Source organism: Rhinopithecus roxellana, chromosome 13 (assembly GCF_007565055.1).
Source record: "Rhinopithecus roxellana isolate Shanxi Qingling chromosome 13, ASM756505v1, whole genome shotgun sequence".
Taxonomy (NCBI): Eukaryota; Metazoa; Chordata; class Mammalia; order Primates; family Cercopithecidae; genus Rhinopithecus; species Rhinopithecus roxellana.
In genome coordinates, this window is record NC_044561.1 from 103,088,960 (window position 1) to 103,113,887 (window position 24,928).

Here is a 24,928-nt window from a genome sequence, read left to right on the forward strand (position 1 = left end):
AAGTATTAAATGTGCAGCCTGGTTTATTTGTGAATGTGAACTTTAATGGAGTGAACCCCTGTGGAATATTTCCACAGCCTGTCAGGTTCTTGAGAATTTTATGCCAACATAAGCAATTCTCGTTTGGATTGAAAGAGACAGAAAGTAATAGGGCTGTTGGACCCCCCAAATTCTACTGATGGGAAGCAGGCTGATAAAACTACTCACATGTGAATGTGTTGCTTTTCATAAAAAAAGAAGGGTGACTCAGACGGAGATAGGAGAGCCCAGAGGGGTGGAGCTAAAAGCTGGAGAGGCTTTTTCCCAGGCTTTGAAGTGGAATGGAGATTCCCTAGATTTTGAAACTGCTTTGGACCCGTGGCTCTGTTTTCTTTTACATTTTGCCCATTTGAACTGGAATGTTTATAACTGTTATTCTATATCTGTCTCACAATAGTATGTTCGGAGCTGAGAATTTGTTTTCTTAGGAATTGTGCCCCAGAAGTTGGACTTACTGTTTTATCCCCAGAACCTCATCCACACCTGAATAGATGAATGAGATTTGGGACTTTTGAAATAAACTTTAGATGGGAAACCTTTGGGACCTTTTGATGGGATGGATGTATTTTGCATTTGAGAGAGAGATGAATCCTTGAAAACCAGAAGGCAGACTGTTGTAAGCAGAATGGCTCCCCTATGATTTCCATTCTATAAACCCTGGAACCTGAGTGTGTTATGTAGATTTCATTAAAGTTAAGGATCTTAGGTAGATTATCTTGGATTTTCTGGGTGGGTTTATTCTACTCACATAAGCACTTAAAAGCAGAGAACTTTTTCTGGCTGGTGTCAGAGATGAGGCAGAAGGGGAAGTCCGAGATTTGAAGCATGAGAAGGACTTAGCCTGCCATTACTGGAGGGGACCAGATTGAAAGCATGAGAGGGGGAATGCAGGCAGCCTCTAGTAGGAAAGGCCAGTCCCAGCTGACAACCAGCAAGGAAGTAGGAACCTCAGTCCTACAGCTGCAAGGAACTAAATTCAGCCAATAGCTTGAATGAATGTGGAAGCAGATTTTCTCCAGAGTTTCCAGCAGGGAACTAGTCCACTGGATACCCTCATTTAGCCCTTGTGAGATCCAGTCAAGCCCGCTGACTTCTGTAAGATAATCAATTTGTGTTGTTTTGTTTGTGATAATTTGTTACGACACAATGGAAAACAAATACAGGAATTTTGCTGGTTTTATTTCAGAGTCTTCGGGATATTATTTTCTAGAGAACAAAGATAGCAAAGATTCTATAAAATGACTTAGTCCTGGAAGACTCCACGGAATAATGGTGTTGAGTGGAACCTGTACCTCTTTCTTGATGTTTGAATATTATTATTGTCCTTAGATGCAGTTTGAAGGGGCTTGATGACCAGCTTAGTGAAATGTAGTTTCTGAAGATCTAGGACATTGATAGGATTCCTGTAAATAGGTGGTTTTTCCATATTTTGGATAAATGACATAATTTCTTCATTAGTTTTTATTGGCTTAATAATGGTTTATATGGCAGCCTTTTAAGGCTTATTTCATATTTTTTAGAGGAGATAGAAATGGATGATATATTTTTGTGAATTTGTAACTATCTCTCTGTTCTCTCACACCTCCCACCCCACCCCAGCTCAGCTCAAAGTTGTAAGATCTTTTCTCCCTGTCATTGTCTGTTGAGGTTGTTGAGTTTAAGAGTCAGATCTGGGAATCATCACTACAGAATGGAGTTTCTAGCTTTCAAGAAAAGTCTTTTGTTTTTGTTCTTTAACAGTGTCCTATTGGTTGGATTCATAAAATATGGATTAACTAAATTTTAGTCAGAGGATGAAGGAAATGAGACCATTTCTTTTGAGTTATTACCTGAATAGAAAGATGATTACAAGATTAGCATTTCAGGGCATGAAAGACTTTAGAGATTATGTTTGACTTTGGGTTTAGAGTAAGGGAAATTGGGCCACATGAATGGTTAACTGATCTACTAAGATATCTCAGCCCTAGAGCTAGTCTAGAATCCTGGTCCAGCCAGCAGAGTCATGACTTTCTAACTATGTTCCCTGAGTACCCTTTTCTACTGTTGGCCAGGCTTGGTGGCTCACACCTGTAATCCCATCTCTTTGAGAGGCTGAGGTGGGTGGATCACTTGAGGTCAGGAGTTCAAGGCCAGCCTGGCCAACATGGTAAAACCCCGTCTCTACTAAAATTAACTGAGTGTGGTGACGCGTGCCTGTGGTCCCAGCTACTCAGGAGGCTGAGAATCACTTGAACCTGGGAGATGGAGGTTGGTTGCAGTTTTGCCGAGATCATGCACTCCAGCCTAGGGGACAGAGTGAGACTCTGTCTCAAAAAAAAAAAAAAAAGAGAGAGATGTTAACTGTCTGTAATATTCAACTGTATGATAGCTTTTGCATAAATATTTCAGTATGATTTGTACAAGTTAAGAAACTGAAAACCAGTATGATTTGCCATTGAATTAGGTAAGGGCTTAGTATTTTAAGGTAATAAATAATGTGATACTTGATTTGAAATGAGAAACTGGATTTTGATTTGTCACAATTCATGGGTAACCTGGATAAGGTTTGTTTCGTGAGAGTATTAATGTGTTCTTATACCTAAATTTCTTTGAACTTCTGAGATGGATAATTTCGAAAGTAGCATGTCATTTAGTTTATAGAGAAATCTAGGCCAGCCAGCTTTTCAAATGAAGAAATTCCTCTAGGATTATTAAGGAAAAGTAGCTGCTGTCATTGTAACAAAGGATGTATTTTCATTGGGTTCTAGACAATTGGTAGTTTTCTTACACTGAGTGCTCCCAGATGTACTTTTTTTTTTTTTTTAAACATGTAGAAGTCAAAGATTGAGGCTTAAAAAGTTTAAGGTGAAAGCACAGTATCACAAGATACTGCTAGGAGTGGCATTTTAACTGGTTTCTACAAATTCTGTCTTTCAGTCTTAGACATTAAAAAATCCTTCTTAGCAACAGTTGCTATGGTGGGCAAGCTTCTTTACATTCATGGTGATAATGTTTTCTTGCATGGAAAATATTGTGTTATCTGAGGTGACAGTTTTAGGGTTAAATACCAAGGTACAAGTTAGGTTAATGTTTTATAATTTTTTATGTGTGACATCTTAAATGCTCTTATATTGGCTCCTCTTTTCTTTTTATACTTTCTTGTCTTGTGGGTTTTTCTGACAGGTTTTTATTAGCTGAAACATTTTAATTTGCTTGGAAAAGTGAACACTTGGAATTTTCCTGAAGTTATGACTAATGCTTTAATGGGCATTTCTCAGTTTAGCTATCTCATCAATGTTCTATAAATTTTAAGAAAGCTACCCTGTTTAAAATGAATGGATAAATTATTTTCCAAAAAATGGTATCATGTCATATCCAGAAGTACAAGATAGTCATTTTGGGTTATTGAATTCATAACCACTCAAAAGATGTTGTTCATTCAGCAGATCCTGAGTGCCTGCTACATTTCTGGCAGGTATTGTGCTGAAGATCTCCAAACTGTCACTGCCCTCCAAGCTTAAAATTGAGTGACATTTTCTAGTAATAGGCATATCATAGCACAACTTAGTGTCTTTTGGAGGTGTTTTCTTATGATAACTCCTCTTTGCTTTGTATCTTAGTATAGTTTCTGAAACAGCTACAGAAATGAGAAGGGGGTAGAATAGAGAATTAATTGAGATTGCTAGTAGGGAGGGGAAGGCAGCCGGATAGTGGGAAAGAACTCCCACTTTGAGTTTGGGGAAGTTTACTTAACTTCTTGAAGTCTGAGAGTTCTTGTCTCTACAGTTGGGATAACAACTACCCTGAGCAACTTAGTAACCTTCAGTTTCTTCATCTGTAACATGGGAATTAGTAGTACCTACCTCAGGATTTTTGTGAGGATTAATAACTAGAGTACTAGCTAGTATTATCATCTCAAGATTACTGAGGATTAAAGGAGAAAATTTATAAAATGTCTGGCATATAGATGCCCAACATTAGTTCTTTCCCTTCCCTTTCAGAGAAAACAATGTGTTTATTGCCAGTGCTGTCATTCTTCATTCTTTTATTTTCATTTTCAGCTGCCAAGAGTTCTTATTTTTTTAATGAGACTTTTGACCTGTACTTCCTGTTTCTAATGTAGCCTGTTGGGTGGGTGAGGTATGAATTGCTGCCTAGGGGTGGATCAGTATGTAACTCACGCCCAGTGAGTTACCTGTAATCATACCTGTAATCCCAGCACTTTGGGAGGCCGAGGCAGGCAGACTGGTCTGAGGTCGGGAGTTCGAGACCAGCCTGACCAACATGGAGAAACCCCATCTCTACTAAAAATACAAAATTAGCCAGGCGTGGTGGCGCATGCCTGTAACCCCGTGTAGCCCAGTGTAGATTACCTCAATTACTCGTGTACAGTGTCTATTAGCTAGTCTTGGTGAGTCTAGGGTTCTTTTGCTTCTAGATAGAGAAGGTAATCTTCCCATCTCAGACACAGGAAAAGGTCTACCTTTGCTCACCTATAGACCTGTGAATATAGATCAGAGGTCTTATTCCCAGTGGTTCTTTTATCACAGTTTGGGAATTACTTGAATAGTGTGTGTTAGGGATGTGTTTGGAGAAGGCCACCTCCCTCCATTAACATCTTCTCTGTATCTTGTTCTCTCAGGTAATCCACTAACTTGGCTTTCTTGTTTACTTTGTATTATTAAGTGATAAACTGTAGGCAGACCAGGAACTTGTATTTATTGGCACTTTAAAACTTTTTTTTTTTTTTTTTGAGATGGAGTCTTGCTCCGTTGCCCAAGCTGGAGTGCAGTAGCACAATCTGTGCCTCCTGAGTTCAAGTGGTTCTCCTCTGTCAGCCTCCCAAGTAACTGGGATTACAGGCGCTTGCCAACCTAACCGGCTAATTTTTGTATTTTTAGTAGAGGTGGGGTTTCGCCATGTTGGCCACGCTGGTCTCGAAATCCTGACCTCAGGTGATCTACCCACCTCAGCCTCCCAGAGTGCTGGCGTTACAGGCGTGAGCCACTGGCCAGTGTTTTGTGTATTCATGATTATATAGAATGGCTACAAATGGCCATCTGCTTTGGAGTTGTCTACCTTTTGTAAAAAAATGAAAATAGGCCAGGTGCAGTGGCTCATACCTGTAATCCCAGCACTTTGGGAGGCCGAGGCAGGCAGACTGGTCTGAGGTCGGGAGTTCGAGACCAGCCTGACCAACATGGAGAAACCCCATCTCTACTAAAAATACAAAATTAGCCAGGCGTGGTGGCGCATGCCTGTAACCCCGGCTACTACGGAGGCCAGGGCAGGAGAATCACTTGAACCTGGGAGGCGGAGATTGCAGTGAGCCAAAATTGCGCCATTGCACTCCAGCCTGGACAACAAGAGCGAAACTCTGTCTCAAAAAAAAAAAAAAAAAAATGAAAATAGACTATTGCCTAGCAATTAAAAGTATTCAAACATGTATTTTGCTATATAATTTATTGTGAGAAGGTTGTCAGTGGTAAATAAAATGTTTTCATTATTTGCTTCTATTTATCTGTCTTCCTGACCAGTTCATTTTTCCTTCCAGTGAAGCTATCTTGACCTAGGGTTTTCTTTGTGGGTAGTTTTTAAATTTTTTTGTAGAGACAGCATCTCACCATGTTGCCCAGGCTGGTCTCAAACTCCTGGGCTCAAGCAGTCCTCTTGCCTCAGCCTCCCGAAGTGCTGAGATTACAGAGATTACAGTCATGAGCCACCGCACTGGTCTGAAGAATTGTTTTTATTTTTTATTTTTATTTTTTATTTTTTTTTATTTTTATTTTTTTGGGAGACAGCGTCTCACTCTGTTGCCAGGCTGGAGTGCAGTGGCACAACCTTAGATCACTGCAACCTCCACCTCCCGGGTTCAAGCAGTTTTCCTGCCTCAGCCTTCCAAGTAGCTGGGACTACAGGCACACACCGCCATGCCTGGCTAATTTTTTTTTTTTTTTGTATTTTAATAGAGATGGGGTTTCACCATGTTGCCAAGGCTGGTCTCAAACACCTGAGCTCAGGCAATCCACCCATTTCCGCCTCCCAGAGTGCTGGGATTCCAGGCATGAGCCTCTGCACCCGGCCTGGTCTGAATAATTTTTAAACACCACAGCTAAGGACCTGAGCATTCATCTGCAGCTACCTATATGCTCTTGTTACATACAGTTGTTATCCTAGTTGGTTTTTCACCGCTATCTTTTATGACTGTTTTTGGAAAACATCACATTGACCTTCATACATATTCAAAACTTTAGGCTTTGTTGCATCTGGAGCCCAACGCTGAGGCCCACAGATGTCACCAGCCCCCAGCCAGCATGGTGGGGCATGTCTCAGATGTCTTCCTTTCTCCCTTCAGCAGCCACACAGAAAAGCTTTTCCATCATTTAAAATCTGATTTTTATACAATTTGTGGCCTGGTGGCCAGCCTAGTCAGGTAAGAAAATAATGAAGAACCCTGACTATTGAAACTCAGTGTCCCACCCCCGCCTTGCCTCCAAATTTAAAGCAGTTCATTTTATTATAGTATTTTGGATAGGCTGTAATAAATCAGTTTGGAGAATTAAGGAAATAGTATTAAATTTAGTGAAAAGAACCTATTTGGGCTTTGAATTCTAAACAGATCTGGCTTCCACCACTTAGTAATCCTGTTGTTTTTGGCAGATTATTTAACCTCTGAGTTTGTTTATTTCTAAAATCAGAATATGCATCTGATACTGTGTTTGGTTTATAAGAGGTATTCAAATGGTAGCAGCAGTTATTAAATTCATAAATGCTGAATTTTTCTTTAGATTACTGTATATCCCAAATGAAGTTTTCCATCTTTTGGTTCCAGAGGGTTATAGCCAGTAGAGTAAAGTTTCACATTGTGACTATTTTGCTTGTGTGGCATGGTAAAAAGGTATATAGATGATGACTTCTGTCCATTTGTTATATTCCATATTATAGGAGACAGTGCTCGAGTTCAAATTTGTCTTAGGTGTTTGGGGTAGAACTGTTAATCCAAATCAAACTGCTTGGATTTTCTTCTAATACCTCCCTTCATTGGAAGATCTTACACTGTTGCTATGTCACTTATGTCACATTGACACTCAGATCCCTTTTCTGGGTTGAAGGTGGAGAAATGTAATTCACACAAAAGGCCCAAATGCTAATATTTTATGTTTTACTGTACTTCCTGGTTTGTTTTATGGAAGTGATACTTACATGTATGGCTTTAATTTTTTTGTATGTATGTATGTATTTATTTTGAGACAGAGTCTCGCTCTGTCACGCAGGCTGGAGTGCCTGGGTTCAAGTGATGCTCCTGCTTCAGCCTCCCAAGTAGCTGGGACTACAGGTGTGCGCCACCACACCTGGCTAATTTTTGTAGTTTTAGTAGAGATGGGGTTGTGCCATATTGGCCAGACTGGTCTTGAACTCCTGACCTCAGGTGATCCACCCGCCTTGGCCTCCCAAAGTGCTGGGATTATAGGCGTGAGCCACTGCACCTGGCCTGTGTGCGTTGTTTTTAAAAACAAAAATGTTGTATGTTTTGTAAGTAGGAATAAAAGCAGAAGGCCCCCAGGGGCATGTTAGGATTTATAATCTCCTAAAGTTAAATATCCTGCAAGTTTACACAAGGAGTAACTTAATGAATTACCAAGTATTACTGAGAATATTTGTGTTCCAAATTCAGAGCCTTAATCAAACCAGAAAAAAACATTCTGTTGGGTTTGAACAGGTAGTTTTCTTATTCATTATGTACTTAGAACCTTGGGACTTGAAGGTCAGAGAGTCAAGGAAACTGCCAAGGAGTTAGTTGCTAGATTTTTTTTTTGTTTTTTTGAGCTATATATATTTCCCCACTTGAAAAAATAAAAACACTACTACTTATTTGGCATTAGTGTGATAGGTGAGTGAGAATGTTGTTGGCCATGGTTACCACCTTAAATTGACATGGGAAAAGATAAATCAATATGAAGTGGAGGAAAAAAACAGTAACTTCATTTAATCATACATTTTTACCATTAACATGTTTTCTTTTGGCTTATCCTTCTGAGCTAAGGTAAGGAGGCTTGGTTTGTCTTCGTTGTTTTTGTTTTTGTGTGTCAGTGACCTCCAAATAGATGATCTTCCAGATGAAATGGTTGCCTGTTAGTACATCTGGATTGTAATTGAAAGCTGCAAAAGATGATTGCGTATCTCTTGAAATAAGGGGAATTGTGAAATAGTTTTCTCAACCTGCTGCATGGATTTTGACTCTTCAGGTTGTGATCTCCACAAGTTATTTAAACTAGAATTTCTCAACCAGTGTATTGTGTCAGGGTGTGTTACAGATGTGTTGAGATACTGGTCCCCTCACACCTCTGGCCATTCATGCAGAATATGGCTTGGATACAGCATCCAAACCAGTGACCTCAGATCCAGAGCAGTCTTGATCATTTACCCCATTGTGCCATACAAATATTAATTTATTTCTGTCTTGACTTTTAAAGAGACTGGGCCAGGCGTGGTGGCTCACACCTGTAATCCCAGTACTTTTTGAGGCTGAGGGGGTGGATCACAGGGTTAGGAGTTCGAGACCATCCTGGCCAACATGGTGAAACCCTGTCTCTACTAAAATACAAAAAAAAAAAGAAAAATTAGCCGGGCGTGGTGGTGCTTGCCTGTAGTCCAGCTACTCAGCAGACTGAGGCAGGGGAATCGCTTGAACCCGGGAAGTGGAGGTTGCAGTGAGTCGAGGTAGTGCCACTGCACTCCAGGCCTGGTGACAGAGCGAGACTCCGTCTCAAAAAAAAAAAAAAAAAAAGGTAAAGTTAAAAACTGGGAGCACTAATTTAGAAAGCTCAGTAATTGGATATCTTAACAGTTTTAAGATTCAAGGGGGTAAGCAATCTTAAAATAATCTTGGATTTCTAAGTTTTTAAAGCCATTTTAAGGTACCTCTCTGACCCCCAAGTAATTCTCTTTGGACATGTGATTCAAAGGGTATGCTTTAAAATACAAGACTGTAAATGATTTAAGGTTGGACAGTAGTGAAGAAATTCAGTTCTTATTTTGTAAGCAATAATGTGAGGCAGAAGTAAAGTTCCCTTTTGTAAAACTGTTATCTCTACCTGACTAACTCTGAATGCCACTGTATTTTTTCTGAGGCTGACATTTTGTTAATCATTCATCAAGCTTGGGTCTCATACTCTGAAGCCTAGAATACATTGTCTTCTTGTCTTCCTTCAGGAAAGAGTGGCATATACTTAGTTTGAGCAGTTTAATTTTTTAGTATTTATGTAAATCACCAAGTTAGCCTTCTTACATGAGTTTCTGTTTGTCTCACTCAGGAATTGTTAATTTTGCTGAAGTTTACAGATTTCCTGAGCCTGTAATAATTTTTTTCTTCAAAAGAAAGTACGTGTACATGCTACTCTATATACATTTACCAGATAGTTCATGGCCACTGATGTCATTGTTGAACTGCATTTTCAGTTCCATAATTTTTGTAGTCTAAATAAGAGTTTCCCCTGTCTTATTATTTGTTTATAAATTTATGTATTTAGTATAGACCGGGGATTGATAGCTCAAATGCCTTCAGGAGTCGAGCCAATAAGGTAAAGGAAGAGTTGTCCAGGTTTACGTGTGGTATCTCCATTGGGTGCCAGTTGTGAGACAGTCACAGCTTAGCATACCCTGGTGGTTTTTATCAGTGCAGGAAGGAAGAACCGTTGTTACCAGACAGAGAGACCTACCTGCCCTCCCTCCTCCTTTATTTCTTTTAAGAAATAGAAAGTTAATTTTTTTTTTAGTGTTGGTAACTGTTACTTTGAAAAATATTGATTATGAACAATGTTAATACATAATTCAACTTAATGCTTTTTTTTTTGAGATGGAATTTCGCTCTTGTCCCCCAGACTGAAGTGCAATGGCGCAGTCTCAGCTCACTGTAACTTCCACCTCCCAGATTCAAGTGATTCTCCTGTCTCAGGCTCCCAAGTAGCTGGGATTACAGGTGCCCACCACCACCACCACGCCTGGCTAATTTTGTATTTTTAGTAGAGATGGGGTTTCACCATGTTGGCCAAGGCTGTCACGAACTCCTGACCTCAGGTGATCCGCCTGCCTCGGCCTCCCAAACTGGTGGGATTACAGGTGTGAGCCACTACGCCTGGCCCCTGATTCACTTTGTAAAAACAGTGTGAAGGCCAGGCACTGTGGCTTATGCTGTAGTCCCAACACTTTGGAAGGCTGAGATGGGATAATCACTTGAATCCAGGAGTTCAAGACCAGCCTGGGCAACATGGCAAAACCCCGTCTCTACTAAAAATGCAGAAAATTAGCTGGGCGTGGTGGCACACACCCATAGTCCCAGCTACTTGGAAGGCTCAGGTAGGAGGATCACTTAAGCTCAGGAGTGTGAGGCTGCAGTGAAATGAGCTATGATCATGCCACTTGCACTCCAGCCTGGGTGACAGAGCGAGGTCCTGACTCTAACAAAAAAAAAAAGGAAAAAAAAAGTGAAAAACTTGTACACAAATGCACCTAGCAACATTGTTCATAGTAGCCAAAAAGTGGAGACAGTCCAAATATCCATCAATCAATGAATGGATAACCAAAATGTGCTATATTTATACAGTGAATTCAGCCACAAAAGGAAATTAACTACTGATAGTTGCAACAATGTGGATAACCTTGTAGACATTTTGCTAAGTGAAAGAGGCCACATATTGCATGATTCCATTTATGTGAAATGTCTATAATAGGCAAATACATGGAGACAGAAAGCAGATTTTTGGTTGCCAGAGGATTGTAGGAAGAGGCTGTCAGAAGTTACTCCTCTGAGGTGCTGGGTTTCTTTTTGGGGCGATGACATGTTCTGGAATCAGTTAGTAGTGATGGTTCCACAACATTGTGAATATACTAAAACACACCATTTTAGGGTACTAATTGTACCCTAAAATGATGAGTTTTATGTTACATGGATTTTATCTCAATTTTTAAAACGTAATATCTGAGCCAGATAGGAGATATACACACAGAGTAGTCCTGTTCCCAGCCATCTGTGGGAAATATATTCCAAGATCCCCAGTGGATTCCTGAAACCACAGATAATACCAAACCTGATTATCATCAAGTTGGAACACAGTTTTCTGTTCATGTCTTCGACCCACAAATTTAATGCCTTTTCCTTCTTGACTAAGCATTTATCACATACTGCAGTTATAACTTTTGCAGTTTGAGGTACGACAGCAAAACAAATGTGAATTTATTTTTCCCTCTTCATGTTATCACTGATGGAAGATTTGTTCTTACTATAGATCTTAGCAATTTCCGCATACAATTTTTTTTCTATATTGTCAAGAACTTTCACCTTTTTACTTAAAGGAAGCACTTTACAGCTTCACATTGGCATTTCCAGATTCTCAGCATCGCTACTCTTGCACTTTGGGGAATTTCTTAAGTAAAATAAGGGTAACTTGAAGATAAGCACTGCAATACTGCAACATTCAAGTAACCAAGAAGGCTACCAAGTGACTAATGAGCAGGTGGCATATACAGCTGGACAAAGGGATGATTCACATCCAGGGCGGGATGGTACTAGATGGTGCAAGATTTCATCACATTACTCAGAACCATGTACAATTTAAAACATGGCTGGGTGCAATGGCTTATGCCTGTAATCCCAGCACTTTGGGAGGATTGCTTGAGCCCAGGAGTTCAAGACCAGCCCGGACAACATAGTGAGAAACCTTCTTTACAAAAAAAAAAAAACCGGGAGTGGTGGTGTATGCCCGTGGTCCCAACTACAAGGGAGGCAGAGATGGGAGGTAGAGGCTGCTACAGTGAGCCACGGTTGCACCACTGCGCTCCAGCCTGGGTGACTGAGTGAAGCCCCATCTCTAAAAACAAACAAAAATAAAACTTACAAATTGTTTATTTCTGGAATTTTCCATTTAATATTTTCAGACTGCAGTTGACTGCGGGTAACTGAAACCATGGGTATGGGGGTTGGCTGTGTTTGTGGTCCCAGTTTACAGTCCCTTGCTGTAGAACAGAATAATAGGCTGTGAATCTAGACAAATGTTTTGCAATCACTGTCTCTGACACTGGGAAGGTTATGCAGTTTTGCCTTCTGTAAAATGAGAAAGACATTACTTACTTAGGTCATGGACTTGCTGGTTTAACAGTAATAAATCTGGCTGGGCATGGTGTCTCATGCCTATAATCCCAGCATCTTGGGAGGCCAAGGTAGGAGGATTGCTTGAGCTTAGGACTTCCAGACCAGCCTGGGTAGCATAACAAAACCTCATCTCAGCAAAAAAGAAAAAGAGAAAGAAAAATAATTAATTAGCAGGGGACAGTAGTATATGCCTATGGTCCCAGCTACTAAAGAAGCTGAGGGAGGAGGATTGCTTGAGCCTGGGAGGTCAAGGCTGCAGTGAGCTATGATTGTACCACTGCATTCCAGCCTGGGTAACAGAGCAAGACCCTGTCACACACACAAAAAAGATAAATCCCAAGAATCGGTGACTGACATAGGCATTCACATAATATCTTCAGAATTGAAAGGCAACCAGTTTTACTGCCCTTGCTTCCAGCCTATTCTATTTTTGTCACTTTTAGGACAACCTACCTTATTAATTGTTGGTTATTGATCACCTACAGAGACGATGGTTGTCTCCTTTGTAACCTACCTTCATGGCAGTGAAGAAGGGAGTGGGAGAAGGGTGATAATCCTTATATTCTGCAGTTTTCTCACTTTAATCAGGTAGGTTAAATCACATATCCAACATCAGATGTAGGTGGTAGTGGTTCTAGTGTACTTATTCTTCTGCAACCTCATTATGTCTTTTAAATCCAAGATCCATTCAGTAACGGAGTGCTGAACTGTTTTTGTAGCTCTGTCAAGGCTTGTCAAGCAGTGTGCTCATCACATGGTAAATCATGCAGCCTGGAACCTCATAAAAGCTCCAAGAAACATCATTCACCCATACTGACTAGTTTCACATCTCTTTGGTAAGTGATAGTAGGAAACCTTTTTACCCTGGTTTAAAAAGGATGGATGCAATAACATTTATAGGTAAGACTGAGGAGCATTTTAAAAATCAACCACAGGCCGGGCACAGTGGCTCATGCCTGTAACCCTAGTACTTTGGGAGGCTGAAGCGGTTGGATCACTTGAGTTCAGGAGTTTGAGACTGGCCTGGGCAATGGGGTGAAACACGGGGCATACACCAAGAGAAATAAAAGTCCAAGTACTTGAATTCATAATCTGAGGAGAGAGGTGTATGTAAACAAAATACATTCAGTGTGACAATGTCAGAGAGTATATGGAGTTGCTTTGTCCCTGTAGAAGAGGTACTTGGCTCATTTTGGAGAGAGATGGGAATGCTTCATAGCAGATGTAAAGTTTGCTGATTCTTGAAGGGCGAGTAGGATTTCTCTTAGCAAGCAGTATTGGAAGGCATAATCAATGTATAAAAGCAGAGAGAACTGGAGAGGAGTGGGAAGCAAGTTCAGTCAGTTTAAACAAATGTTTTGAAAAAATGTTAAGCTGTGCAGTACAAAGACATTAGGATAGAACAGGTTGAAACAATACTGATTGAATTTATTGGTTATGGGACCATTTATGTTTTTCATTTTTTTGTGTCAGTTTTTGTTTTTTCTTCCTGAGAATCAGACTGGCATCTTGTATCCGTTTTGATAAATTATTTTTCTTCTGGGAATTTCAAGTTTATGGGCAAAAGTTGTTCATGATATTGTCTTATCTTTTTACCATCTGCAGGGTCTGTAGTGATGTATCATTTCCATTCATTATACTGGACGTTTACCCTGATTCATCCCTCACTGCCTCATTTCCATTCTTGATATTGGACATTTACCCTAATTCTCCCTCCCTCCCTCTTTCTCTCTCTCTCTTTCTCTCTGTCTTTCTTTCTTTTTTTGAGATAGAGTCTCACTCTGTCGCCAGACTGGAGTGCAGTGGTGCCATCTCAGCTCACTGCAAGCTCCACCTCCCAGGTTTACGCCATTCTCCTGACTCAGCCTCCTGAGTAGCTGGGACTACAGGCGCCTGCCACCATGCCCAGCTAATTTTTGTATTTTTAATAGAGACAGGGTTTCACCCTATTAGCCAGGATGGTCTCGATCTCCTGACCTTGTGATCCACCTGCCTCGGCCTCCCAAAGTGCTGGGATTACAGGTGTGAGCCACTGCGCCCAGCTGATTTTTTTAATTTTTATTTTTGTAGAGGCAAGGTCTTGCCATGTTGCCCAGGCTCGTCTCGAACTCCTAGGTTCAAGTGATCCACTCACCTCAGCCTCCCAAAGTGCTGGGATTACAGACATGAGCAACTGCGCCTGGCCTAAGTTTATACATTTCTAAGTCCTGCTTTAATTGTATCCCACATGTTTTGAAGTATTGGATTTTTATGAACAAACTATCTGTAGCCTATGTTTTATTTTATTTAAAATTATTTAAAATTTATTGATTGATTGATTTTGAGGCAGGGTCTCTGTCAGCCAGGTTGGAGTGCAGCGCTGTGATCATAACTCACTGAAGCCTTGAACTCTTGGGTTCACATGATCTCCTTCTTCAGCCTTCTGAGTAGCTAGGATCACAGGTGCGTGCACCATACTTAACTAGCTTTTAAATTTTTCTGTAGAGATGGTAGTCTTGCTGTGTTGCCCAGGCGGGTCACGAACTCAGCCTCAAGCCATCTTTCCTCTTCAGTCTCCCAAAGTGCAGGGATCCCTGAGCTCTGCCCAGCTCTTAATTTCTAATTGATATATAATCGTACATATTTATGGGATATATTGTGATGTATTGTGATGTTTCAATGTATGTATACATCGTGTGTATATATCCCATGTTTTAAATGTATCACTTATTTATTTATTTATTTATTTATTTTGTGACGGGGTCTCTGTCACCCACACTGAAGTGCTCACTGCAACCTCCACCTCCTGGGTTCAAGTAGTTCTCCAGCCTCAGCCTCCTGAGTAACTGGGATTATAGGCACCTGCCACCACACCCAGCTAAGTTTTGTGTTTTGTTGTTGTTGTTGTTGTTTTTAAGTAGAGATGAGGTTTCGCTATGTTGACCAGGCTGATCTCAAACTCCTGACCTCAAGTGATCCACCCACCTTGGCCTCCCAAAGTGCTGGGATTACAGATGTGAGCTACCACACCTGACCTAGATGTATCTCTTTTACTTATTTGTTTATTAATTTTTTTTTTTTTTTTTACGAGAAGGAGTCTCACTCTATCTCCCAGGCTTTGTGCTATCTCGCTACAACCTTCACCTCCCTGGTTCAAGCGATTCCCTTGCCTCAGCCTCTAAGAGTAGCTGGGACTACAGGCATCCACCACCACACTCAGCTCATTTTTATATTTTTAGTAGAGATGGGTTTCACTGTTTTGGCCAGGGTGGTCTTGAGCTCCTGACCTCAGGTGATCTGCCCACCTTGGCCTCCCAAAGTGCTGGGATTACAGGCGTGAGCAGCCGTGCCCAGCCTAGGTATATCTCTTTTAGATAGCGTATGATAGAATTTTTTTCCTTTTTTTAAATTTTCTTTTTCAAATTAATATACAGTAAAATTGACTCCTTTTTGTGTATACTGTTTTATGAATTTTAATATATAAATAGATTCAAGTAACTACCATCACAACTGGGACATAGAACAGTTATATCACCTTCTGCATGTTACCCTTGGTAACATACCCAGCCTCCCACCCCTAATCTCTAGCAACCACTGTTTCTGTTCGGAGTTAGTACAGTTTTTTTTTTTTTTTTTTTTTTGAGACAGAGTCTCGCTCTGTCACCCAGGCTGGAGTGCATTGGCGCGTCGGCTCACTGCAAGCTCCACCTCCCGTGTTCATGCCATTCTCCTGCCTCAGCCTCCCGAGTAGCTGGGACTACAGGCGCCTGCCACCATGCCCGGCTAATTTTTTGTATTTTTAGTAGAGACTGGATTTCACCATGTTAACTAGGATGGTCTTGATCTCCTGACCTAGTGATCTGTCCGCTTCAGCCTCCCAAAGTGCTGGGATTACAGGTGTGAGCCACCGTGCCCAGCCTCACTACAGTTTTATCTTTTCATGAATGTTCATATAAATGAAATCAAACATTATGTAATATTTTGAGGCTGGCTTATTTCATTCAGCATACTGCCTCTGAGATTCATCAAATTTATTGTGTGTGTAAATGGTTAGTTCCTTTTTATTAGTAGTATTCCGTTTCTGGATAGATTATAGTTATTTTTATCCATTCACTCCTTGAAGGACATTTTGGTTTTCATTCTTTGGTGATTATGAATAGAGCTGCTGTGGACATAACATTATAGGCTTTTGTGGACATAAGTTTTCATTTTTCTAGGGTAGATAACTTTGAGTTGGATTGCTGGGTCATATGAAAAATATACATTTAACTTCTTTGTAAAGAAGTTGCCAAACTGTTTTCTAGAATGACTATACAGTACCATTTTGCATTCACACTAGCAATGTATGAGTTTCAGTTTTTCCTCATATTCTCTAGCATCTCATCCTCTTTAGCATTTCAAGTTAAATATTGGCAGTATTTAACTTGTAACGTTGAAAATTTTAGATTTACCAAAGTTACAGATAGAATCTCCATATATGCTTCCCTCAGTATCTCCTAATGTTCACATCTTGCCATAGCGGTGATATGTCATCAACACTAAGAAATTGGGTCAGGCGTGGTGGCTCACACCTGTTATCCCAGTAACTCTGGAGGCCGTCGTGGGGAGGATTGCTTGAGGCCAGGAGTTTGAGAACAACCTGGGCAACATGGCAAGACCCCATCTCTACAAAAAATTAAAGTTAGGTGGGCAAGATGACCTGTGCCTGTAGTGCTAGCTACTTAGGAGGCTGAGGCAGGAGGATCGCTTGAGCCCGTGAGTTCGAGGCTGCTGTGAACTGGGAGAGCTAGGATCACACCATTGGACTCCTGCCTGGGTGACAAAGTGAGACCCCATCTCTAAAAAAAAAAATGAATAATAAAATATAAATAATAAAATAATTGATAAATTAACATCGGTATAATAGTATTAACTCAACTACAAGCTTTATTTGGATTTTACCAGTTATATCCTTTTTCTGTTCAAGGAGCCAGTCCAGGATACCACATTAATTTAGTCATCATGTCTCCTTAGCATCCTCCAGTCTGTGAAGCTTCTTAGTCTGTCTTTAATTTTCATTACTTGGAAACTTTTGAAGAAGACTGGTGATGTATTTTATAGAATATCCTTCAATACAGGTTTGATATTTTCTCAAGATTAAATTGTGGTTATGGATTTTTGAGAAGACTACCACAGAGGTGAAGTGCCCTTCTCATCACATTGTATCAGGGGCATAGCACTAGTGATACTTCAGTAAAGTCTGCCAGGTTTTTCTACTGTAGAGTTGCTATTTCTCTGTTTCTAAGCCCGTTGGACTTAGGAATGTCCTTGTGATTAATAAGCATGGAAAGGGAGAAATTTAGGCTCTCTTTCCATGCTTATTTCCTTTTCTAAAAGGAGGAAAATTGAGCTCCACCTCCTCAAGAATCTAGTGCCTGATGATAACAGATCATCAGGCGTTAGAGTCTCATAAGGAGCACAAAACCTAGATCCCTCACATGCGCAATTCACAGTAGGGTTCTCCTATGAGAATCTAATGTTACTGATCAAACAGAAGGCAGAGCTCAGGCAGTAATGCGAGTGACTCCCACTGCTCACCCCCTGCCGTGCAGCCTGGTTCCTAACAGGCCACAAACTGGTACAGGCCCATGGCCCGGAGACTGGGGACTCCTGATATAAATGGAAGTATACAATATGGAGGCTTTTGTTTCTGGCTTCTTCACTTTAAGATTCACCATGTTGTTCAGGTGTAGCAGCTCACATCTGTAATCCTGCCACTTTGGGAGGCTGAAGCCAAAGGATTGCTTGAGGCCAGGCGTTTGAGACCAGCCTGGGCAACAAAGCGAGACCCTGTCTCTACTAAAAAAAGAAAAACGATTCACCCATTTTGTTGCACGAATCAGTAATCTGTTCCTTTTCATTGCTAAGCATCCCATGGCAAACCATTTGTTTATTCATGTAACTGTTGGACACCTTGTTTGTTTCTATTTTTTTACAGTTATGAATAAAGCTGCCTTAAATGTTTGTGTGTAGGTTTTTGTGTAGATACAGGTTTCCATTTCTCTTGAGTAAATACCTAGGAGTGGGAATGCTGGTTGTATAGTTAAGTACATGTTTAACTCTATAAGAAACTGCCAAACTGTTTTCCAAAACCATTTTGCTTTCCCACCAGGAATGAATTAGTTACTGTTACTCTGCATCCACACCAGCTTTTGGTATAGTCAGTTTTGTTTTCTGTTTTTTTCAAGTTTAGCCATTTTAATAGATCTGTAGTGGTAGTGGTATGATTTAATTTCATTTCCTCTGCTGTCTGGAAGTGTGTATCTTTTCACATACTTATCTGTATATCTTCTTTTGTAGTGTGTATGTTCACGTCTTTTGCCCATTTTTAAATTGTTTTCTTGTTGAGTTTTTTATATGTTACAGATACAAGTTCTTTATTCAGATTTGTGATTTGCAAGTACGTTCTTCTTGTGTCTGGCTTATTTTCTAAATAGTGACTTTCACAGAGCAGAAATATTTTAATGTTGATGAAGTTCAGTTTATGAATTTTACAGCCCATGTCTTTAATGTCATGTCTTCAAATTCTGCCTAACCCCTGGATGCAAGAAGATTTGATAATTTTACATTTATATGTTGTTTGTTTTCCCAGAGGTAGAGTCTTGCCTTGTCACCCAGGCTGGGATTATACAGTCATGAGCTACCGCATCTGGCCCAAGTTTTACGTTTATATCTTTTTTTTTTTTTTTGAGGCGGAGTCTCGCTCTGTCGCCCAGACTGGAGTGCAGTGGCGCAATCTCGGCTCACTGCAAGCTCCGCCTCCCGGGTTCACGCCATTCTCCTGCCTCAGCCTCCTGAGTAGCTGGGACTACAGGCGCCCGCCACCTCGCCCGGCTAGTTTTTTTTTCTATTTTTAGTAGAGACGGGGTTTCACCATGTTAGCCAGGATGGTCTCGATCTCCTGACCTCGTGATCCGCCCGTCTCGGCCTCCCAAAGTGCTGGGATTACAGGCTTGAGCCACCGCGCCCGGCCAATATCTATGATTCATTATGGATTATCATTTATATAAAGTGTGAGATTTAGATTGAAGTTTATGATTTTTTGCATACTGATCTCCAAGTCTTCCAAAACAATTTATAGAAAACATTATTATGCCTGTAATCCCAGCACTTTGGGAGGCCAAAGTGGGTGGGTCAGTTGAGCTCAGAAATTTGAGACCAGGCCGGGCTTGGTGGCTGCTGCCTGTAATCTCAGCACTTTGGGAGGCCCAGGCAGGCAGATCATGAGGTCAGGAGATCGAGACCGTCTTGACTAACACGGTGAAACCCCGTCTCTACCAAAAATACAAAAAATTAACCAGGCGTGGTAGTGGACGCCTGTAGTCCCAGCTACTCGAGAGGCTGAGGCAGAAGAATGGTGCGAACCCGGGAGGTGGAGCTTGCAGTGAGCCGAGATCGCGCCACTGTACTCTAGCCTGGGTGACAGAGCGAGACTCCGTCTCAAAAAAAAAAAAAAAAGGAAAATTGAGACCAGCCTGGGCAATATGGTAAAACCCTGTCTCTACTAAAAATACAAAAATTAGCAGGGCATGGTGACACACACCTGTGGTCGTAGCTACTTGGGAGGCTGAGGCAGGAGAATCACTTGCACCCAGTAAGCAAAAGTTGCAGTGAGCTGAGATCACGCCCCTGCACTCCAACCTGGACACCAGAGGCAGACCCTGGTGTTTGAAAAAAAGCAAACATATATCTCTCCTTTCTCCATTGAACTGCCTTTGTACCTTTGTCAAAAATTAATTGGCCTTATTTGTGTGAGTGTATTTCTGTACTCTTTATTCTGTTCCCTTGATCTATGTTTTATCCTTTTGCCAGTACACTGTTTTGACAACTATAGCCTTGTAATAAGTTTAAAATCAGATAGCATAATTCTTCCAGCTTTATGATTTTTCAGAATTGTTTGGATTATTCTGGTTCATTTGGATTTCTTTTTTAATTTGGTCTGACATGATAGTCTTTGTCTTTTACCTGGATAATTTATTCCACTTATATTTGATATAATTATATTCCAATTTAACTTTTTTTCCCTATGTTTCTTATGTTCTAGATTTTTTTTCTTCTCCCTTCTTAACATTCTTTTGGATTCTTTTTATGATTTTACTTTTCCCCCTTTCTGGTTTGGAAATACATGTTATTTTTATTCTGTAATTAGTTGTCATCATACATGTTGTGACTTGCAGCTATAACTTACCAAAGCCTGGTATTATAATTTTATCTTTTTTTCATATAATAAAAGAACTTTAGAAAGAATACTTTGAAATCTCCTCAATACACTGTTTTTATTGTTATGTCTTCTGTTTTTTAAAGCTCCTAAAGGTATTGTTATTCTTTTGTATAATCAATGTTTGTTTGGAGATGTCTGTAAATGTTCCTCTTTTTTGCTCTTTATTTTCTCTTTCAACTCAGACCTTCCAAAATGGGATTATTTTTCTTCTTTCTTTAGAGACATTTGCTTGATAACAGAATTTTAATTTGGCAGCTATTTTTTTCAGCACACTGCAGGTATTAAACTATCTTGGCTTCATTGTTGGTTTTGAAAAATCAGCTGTTCTGATGTTGCTCTTTGAATATAATCTGCCTTTTTCTGTACTTGCTTTTTAGGTTTATCTTTGTCTTTAGTTTTTTGTTTTTGTTTGAGACAAGGTCTTGCTGTTTTGCCCAGGCTGGCCTCCAACTCTTGGGCACAAGCAGTCCTTCTTCATCAGCCTTCCAAATAGCTGGGGCTACAGGCCTGTGCCACTGCACCCAACTAATCTTTGTTTTTTCCTGCTATTTTGTGATGATATGTTTGGTTTTGGATTTCTTTTTATTGATCTTGTTTGGACATTGTTTGCTTCTGGAATTTGATTGTGTCTAATTGCTTCTAGGATATTTTCAGCTATCTTCAGTTACTGCCTTTATCCCATTCTCTCCTTTTCTGCTAGTACCAATTAAAAGTATATCAAACTGGCTGGGCGTGGTGGCTCACACCTGTAATCACAGCACTTTGGAAGGCCAAGGTGGGTGGGTCACTTGAGGTCAGAAGTTCAAGACCAGCCTGGCCAACATGGCAAAACCCCCTCTCTACTAAAAATACAAAAATTAGCTGGGCATGGTTGCGTGCACCTACAGTCCCAGCTACTCTGGAGGCTGAAGCAGGAGAATCACTTGAACCTGGGAGGCAGAGGTTGCAGTGAACTGAGATCATGCCACTGCACTCCAGCCTTGGCGGCAGAACAAGACTTTGTTGCAAAAAAAAAAAAAAAAAAAAAGTGTATTAAACGATTTCACTATATTTTTCCTTTTTTTTTTTTTTGAGATCTGCTAGGACATTGTATTTAAAAATAGATATTTGGCTGGGCGTGGTGGCTCATGCCTATAATCCCAGCACTTTGGGAAGTCAGGAGATCGAGACCATCCTGGCTAACACGGTGAAACCCCGTCTCTAATTTAAAAAAAAATACAAAAAATTAGCCGGGCATGGTGGCAGGTACCTGTAGCGGAGGCTGAGGCAGGAGAATGGCATGAACCTGGGAGGTGGAGCTTGCAGTGAGCTGAGATCAGGCCACTGTACTCCAGCCTGGGTGACAGAGCGAGACTCTATCTCAAAAAAAAAAAAATAAATAAATAAATAATAAATAAATAAATAAAAAATAAAAATAGATATTTGTAGTAATCATTTGAGGCCCACAGTAAGGTACTTTTCTCCATGGAGAGCTTGCTTATATCAGGTATGCAGGGGCACTAATCCAGAGACCACCTTAAAACAAGCTTAAGATATGATACTCCCTCCAGTAGGGCTTTAATTCCTCCCTGGATCTTCCACTCCCCAACCACTCTCACTGTTAGGATGTATCCCTCTGAAGTCCCAACTTACGAAGAGGGCCTCCTATTAGACTTTTTATCTTGTGAGAGCCCTGGGCTTTGGTTTATGTGAGAACAAAATTCTGATTTTCAGGATCAACAAAGGCTTTCTGGGCTTCCTTGCTTGCTTGTATCTCTGGGTTTGCATTTTCTATTCCCTTTTGTCTATAATTACTTCTCTGTTTTATTTAAAGTTGAGTGGGCCAGGCATGGTGACACATGCCTGTAGCCTCAGTTACTTGGGAGGCTGAGGTGGGAGGATTACTTGAGCCTAGGAATTCAAGGTGGCAGTGAGCAATGATTGTGCCACTTCACTCCAGCCTGGGTGACAAGGAACTGAATAGTGTTGAAAGTAGAGAAAGAAAAAGAAAAAGAATTCCAAAGCTTGTTAATTAATGATATTGTTTGTTTTAAGCATAAATGGTAACAGTCGAGTAAACTAATAGTCTCCACATCAGATATAAAAAGGTTGCTGACCTGATGTGCTGTTTTTGCACATCAGGTGCTTTTTTAAACCTGATGCCGTGTTGCATGCGGCATCCAATGATGCGTTTCTTATAGGAGATAAAAAAAATGTGCCAGCCTTTGGTCATTTTAGGGTACAAAATTATAGGTCTTTAAAATTCCTAACTTACTTTAAAGTGTTACGCTTTGCAATTTCTTGTTTTAATGTTTTCCATCTGAATAATTCCTGTGCATACTTTAAGCATAGTTTTTTTTTTTTCTCTTACAGTTTTTCCCCATTTTAGATACTCCGTAAATATCGGTTGCATGAATGATGGGTTGGTGATGGTTTAAATACCCTTCAATGTCTGTAGACCACCATGACTTAATTCTTTCCAGCACTGATCACTTGAGATTGTAATGGTCTGTTTTCTTTGTCTGAGGGCAGAGATACTTTCTCTTTATTCTCCAGGGCCGAGAGAAAGAATGCCTTCCTGGCAGTCAGGCACACATTTCCTGGTATATAGTAAACATTCAGTAAATGCTTACTGCATGAGCATTCTGCTCTTGATTTGAAAGGAAGAGAGAAATTAAGGGTAAGTATGGACATTTGAAATAAGTGATTCAGGTAACATTAGCTACTTGTGCTTTTTTTTGTTCATTTGGCCTTCTAATCAGTGCCACTTTTGTAAAGGGAAATGGACAAGTTTGACTGAATTTTTCTCTTTGCTTCTATAGCAAGGTAGAAAAGTATATATATTTAAGTTCTCCCTGAGTTCCACGAGTCTTATTTATCTTACCAGTTTATGTTGCCTGATGGCTTGGAAAAAGAGTTCATTCTCTGCAGCAGTGCATAAAAGGTGTTTTCCTATATAGCTGCTTTTCCTCTAAACAAGCAGTCCTAAATCATGCAGTCAGTGCATTCTAAGCACATTCCTCATTCTTTACTATGGAAATCTTTGTCCTGTCTGGATGATGATGAGATCTTGTTCATTTGCTATGGTTCATTTAGGGATGAGAGGGAGATTTTTTTTTTCCTTTTAAAATGGAGACTAGTAAACATTAGGGTTAAAAAGAACTAATTCTATTACAGTTCAAAAATTGACTTAAAGTTCTAGAATGATCTTTTCCATTTATAATACTAGGAAATTCATCAATAAAAATACATCAGCAGAAATGACTAAGCAAACTTGTTTGTAGAATTTTCTGATATTGGACTGTTACTAAGCCTCTAGTTTTCTTTTTAGTTGCCAGATTGAAAAATAACAACTGAACATAAGAGATTAAAAGGAGGGGCTAGCTAAGGGCAAGAGGAGATTTTATTGAAATTAATTCTGCTGTATTCAGTGTATATCAGTAAACTTATGATTTTGGCAATAGACAATTTTTCCTTACGGTTTAATGACATTTTATTTACTTACACTTTATTAAAGAATAGGTCATGCAGACCCGTGCAGTTAGCTTTGATGTGGTCTGACTTCAGTAGGGAAAAATTCATTGACGTGATGCTTTTCTCATAGCTGATTAATTGGCTTCTATTAGGTTAAACATTGAGCATACACTACTTAGTCATGTCTTCAAAGTCATTCTGACGGCATTAAGGTAGATGTAGTGGTCTGAAATAGTTAGCCAATAAAGTTATACCTCCTTTTATGCAATTACATGGGAACAGTAAGCACTAGGTAAGACAATTTAAAGTGGAACTTATTAAGAAAGGCAGTGCATTTTCTGTTAGACTCCCTTAAGATATGCTAGTATTGGCCGGGCGCGGTGGCTCAAGCCTGTAATCCCAGCACTTTGGGAGGCCGAGACGGGCGGATCACGAGGTCAGGAGATCGAGACCATCCTGGCTAACATGGTGAAACCCCGTCTCTACTAAAAATACAAAAAACTAGCCGGGCGACCTGGCGGGCGCCTGTAGTCCCAGCTACTCGGGAGGCTGAGGCAGGAGAATGGCGTGAACCCGGGAGGCGGAGCTTGCAGTGAGCTGAGATCCAGCCACTGCACTCCAGCCTGGGCGACAGAGCGAGACTCTGTCTCAAAAAAAAAAAAAGATAATGCTAGTATTATGAACAGTGGAGAGGAGAATTGATCTTCCAAATATCTGGGACTCAGGTACTTTTTCCATTTTCCAAATAAGCTGCTATAAAAATTGCTAAAATCAAGTTTCTTCAATATTCTCTTAATTTGAATTATCGAGGGGAAAAAGACAAATCCTAATTGTAGTCCTGTTATTTAATAGAAGCTGTAGTATTGGGAAAGAGAGAGGGAAGGGAACAATTACTCAAGAACCTTTGACTTGGTTTTCCAGTTCTCCTAGTTGTGTACCAAATGACCTGAAGTATTTAGGAACACCCTATACTTTGGATGCAACTTGATTTTCATTTCATTTTTTAAAAATAAACCAAGATTAATTTGATCACCAAATAGTGTTTACTGAATGTGCTACAAAATGCAAAG

The 24,928-nt window shown here is 40.2% G+C and overlaps 1 protein-coding gene across 3 annotated transcripts in view; it reads left to right on the forward strand.

Moving 5' to 3' along the window:
* CSNK2A1 (casein kinase 2 alpha 1) overlaps positions 1-24,928 on the forward strand; it is a 66,133-nt gene that overhangs the window by 3,804 nt on the left and 37,401 nt on the right. The window contains exon 2 of one of the 3 annotated variants that reach the window (XM_010361289.2): positions 12,886-13,002. The exons of the other annotated variants lie outside the window; for them this stretch is intronic. The gene's annotated coding sequence lies outside the window, so the exon portion shown is untranslated. The remainder of the gene's footprint in view (positions 1-12,885; positions 13,003-24,928) is intronic. 3 annotated transcript variants of the gene reach the window in all.